Source organism: Gossypium arboreum, chromosome 10 (genome assembly GCF_025698485.1).
Source record: "Gossypium arboreum isolate Shixiya-1 chromosome 10, ASM2569848v2, whole genome shotgun sequence".
In the NCBI taxonomy this organism is placed as follows: domain Eukaryota; kingdom Viridiplantae; phylum Streptophyta; class Magnoliopsida; order Malvales; family Malvaceae; genus Gossypium; species Gossypium arboreum.
In genome coordinates, this window is record NC_069079.1 from 27576543 (window position 1) to 27580638 (window position 4096).

A 4096-nucleotide genomic window follows, 5' to 3' on the forward strand; every position below is an offset into this window, starting at 1 on the left:
TATGGCCCAATAAATCGAGGGCTCAGTTTTCCCTTGCGACCGAACCTTAGAATCTTCTACCATGGCAAGACCTTGAGAAAAACGAAGTCCCCCACAGAATACACTATCTCTCGATGTTTCAGATCTGCATATGACTTCTACCTATCAAAAGCCATTTTCAGCCGATCTCGAATCAAACAGACCTTGTCCTTAGTCTCAAAAACTAATGCCAGACCCAGAATAAGTCGTTCACCTAACTCAGTCTAGCATAAGGGAGTGCGACACTTATCATCATACAATACCTCGTAAGGTGCCATCTGTATACTAGACTAGTAGCTGTTATTGTAAGCGAACTTTGCTAACGGCAAGTACTCTTCCCAACTGCCTTGAAAATTAATAATACATCCCCTCAACATGTCCTCCAATATCTGAATCACCCTTTTCGACTGACCATCCATCTGAGGATGAAAAGCAGTACTGAATTCTAACCTCAAACCTAGAGCCTCATGTAGTTTCTTCCAGAACCGAGATGTGAAACGAGGATCCCTATCAGAGATGATCGAGACAGGTACCCCATGTAGCCTTATTACTTCCAAAATGTAGAGTTTAGCCAAATTTTGCAAAGATAAGTCTATCCTGACCGAAATGAAGTGAGAGACTTGGTCAATCGATCAATGATGACCCAGATAGAATCCTTCTCAGTGGGTGTTAATGGCAAACCACTAACGAAGTCCATCGTTACTCGCTCTCACTTCCACATCGGTATCTTAACCGACTGCAGCAAATTCGAAGGTAACTGATGTTCAGCCTTAACTTGCTGACAAATGAAATAGCGAGAAACGAAGTCAGTAACCTCACACTTCAGCCCTGGCCACTAGTATAATTCTCATAGATCTCGTACATCTTGGTCCTGCCGAGATATATAGCATAAGAGCTACTATGCGCTTCCTTTAAAATCGACTGCCTTAAATCCCCATCATTCGGCACACAAATCTGACCATGGAAACATAATAGGCCATTACTGTTAATCCCAAAATCAGTAGTAACACCACTATCAACCTGGCAGAAACTGTAACATCCCGAATTAGGGTCTGGTTAGAACAGTGGTTTTGAGACCACAAATTTGAATTAGAAATAATTATTTTATTATTATTACAAGGCCTATGATATGTTTATATGATGGTGTAAAAATTTCAAGAATAAAATTTATGTGAAAAGTGCTTAATTTGACTTTAAGAACTAAATTAAATAAATTGTAAAACTTGAGTTCTAGAAGCTTTAAGCATGAAATTGAATTGAATTATTAATTAGAGGTCCTTAAAGAGTAATTAGACCAAGTTCTTAAAATTTGGACAAAATGGGCTTGTGTGGTAAAAATTTCAAAGAAAGGTGAAAAAGGCAATTTGGTCATTTTGTAAATAAATGAATTAAAAAGGGAAATTAAGCCAAAATTGCTCATCTTCTTCCCTATCCAGCTGAATATTAGAAGAAGCCATGGCTAGGTTTGTGTTTAAGCTTCCAAGCTCATTTGTAAGTGATTCCGAGCCCCATTTTTAAAGTTCTATGCGTTTTTGAAGTCCTCGTAACATATCTACTCGTTTCTACCTATATTTTGAGCTAGGGTTCATGTTAAATTTACCCATGAATAATATGCATGTGTTTTGATGCCTAATGGTAGAAAATGAATGTTGGGTGTTAAATAAACGACTTTTGCTAAGTGATTTTCGGTGAAAATGCTTAAAAAGACTAAATCATAAAAGTTATAAAATTTGTCATAAAAGTGTGTTTTAGTGGAAATTGTGGACTGCTACAGTTATAAAAATATTTCAGCTAGGCTTAAAGTACAAAGAAATTAAATAAAAAATATTTTACGAGCTTTGGGGAAAAAGTGTAAATATGATAAAGTTTAGGGGAAAAACATAAATTTTCTATAATATGATTTTTGGGTCTATATGAATAATTTGAAATGTTAGATCAAGAAAACTGAGATTCAGACTTAAATCGGGAAAGTACGATATTGTGGACGAAAATGAAATAATTAGCCGTGCTCGGATTCGATGTAAGTTTGTATGATGAAATAATCATGTTGTTAATGTTATTGTTATTTATGGCTGAAATCTAAATTGGTATGTTAATTTAGTTGTGATGAATTATATGTTTGTGATAGTAAGTGCATATGCAAATAATGTGGTGTTGTACCATGTTTTTAATGTTTTGATACTATGTGATAAATGTTTTATTGTTATTTTGAGTTATATTCTTATTGGTTGTTATGAAAGCATAAATGATATTGTGGCCGTTACATACGACATCACGAGCAAGTACGACAAATTATATCTTGTGCAAGTGAGAAAAATCCCATTTGAACCTTAGGAATAGTCTAGGATACAAGTGACATGTCACTAGGAATTTAGAAATCGGAACTCGTTGAGTTGGTCCGGTTTCGTGATATGTATGAGGCATTCGAGCTCATTGAGTTGGTCTGATTTCATAATAGATGCGAGCATCCGAGCTCGTTGAGTTGATCTGAGTTCATAATGGATGCGATACATGTGACATCTGAGCTCATTAAGTTGGTTCGAGTTCATTATGGATGCGATACATGTAATTGGGTTTCGAGTAATGGTCTTGTGTGTCCTACCAGTGGCTAGGTAATCCTTGAGTTAGTCGGATACCTAACAAATTGTGAAAGCAGCCCGTGTAGCTACACCTTGACTGATAGCTTATATGAGCAAGCCTGTGAGTAGCTCCTTTGCGAGTGTTACATGTTATGTGGTAGCTTTGGCTACTTATGTATATGTGGCACTTATGTACGAATTTTAGCGTATCCAATAGTATTCCAAGTGTTCAACGGGCAATAAAATGGATGATGTAAGGAAAGTCCCGAGGAAGACATGTTACGGGAGGTATGGTTGTATACTATACTATGAATGGTACAGGTATGTATACTAAGCTTATGATTATTGAGACTTTGAAATGTTGACACACCAGTGAGCTAAGATGTATCAATTATGATTATGAATTTTATTACAATATCATGCTAACTTACATTGTGTAATTGAACATGGAATCCATGAAATGGTGAGTTCATGATTAGTTGAAAATGAACTTATGATAGTTATCATCATATTGCACTAAAATAGTTTTGGACAACAGCAGTAGTCCGAATTTGAAAATCCACCAAAAATTGTGGAAATTGAATTAGAGAATTAATAAGATATGAAATTCAAGCTTATTTAGTCTAGTTTCACATAAAGGAAAAGATGCAAGTGAAATAATCTCATATGATGAGATACTTGAATGTTTGTGAGACAGAGTCAGAGTGATTTTGGGCTCCCCTGTCTTAAATTTGGAAAATCACTAAAAATTGTACAAAAATAATTATGAGTTAGTTATATGAATAAATTCTTAATGAGTCTATTTTCAAGAGAAATAGACGGGAACATCATCCGGATCCCATACTAAGATAAAGGAATTTTTTATTAAAGAAAGGTCGAAGCTGTCAAACAGCAGAATAGGGGTAACTTTAAAGAATAAACTATACTTATTGGCTAGACCAAAAATTATAAAATTTTTATGGTAAGAATATATATTAGTCTAGTTTCAGGGAAAATTAACGGATCTTAATTTGGAGTTCCGTAGCTCAAGATATTAATAATTAAGTGACTATGACTCGAGTAGATAGCTTGACTGGAATATGAGCAAATAGTGGAATTGTGTGCAATTTCACTTGTGTTACCATAAGAACATGTTGATAAAATTTCTTAATATTTTCATATGGACTTACTAAGCTATAAAACTTACTCCCTCCTTTCCATTTATTTAGTGTTGACAGGTTAGGTCGGGGTTGGAGATTGTCGAAGGCAGCATCACACTATCAAGCTATCACTTTCGGGGTATTGATGAATCTTAAATGTCTGCAAGTGAGTGGCATGTATAGGGACTTAGTTATTGATATGTGTTCTTATGATTTGGCCAAGATGTTGGCTTATATTAGTAAATTGTATATAGCCATGAGATGTGGCTTATGATGGTCATGGCTTGTAAGCCTATTTATCCAAGCTATGTATTGATGCCTTGTGATGTGGCAATGTGATTATATTTGTTTGATATGAAT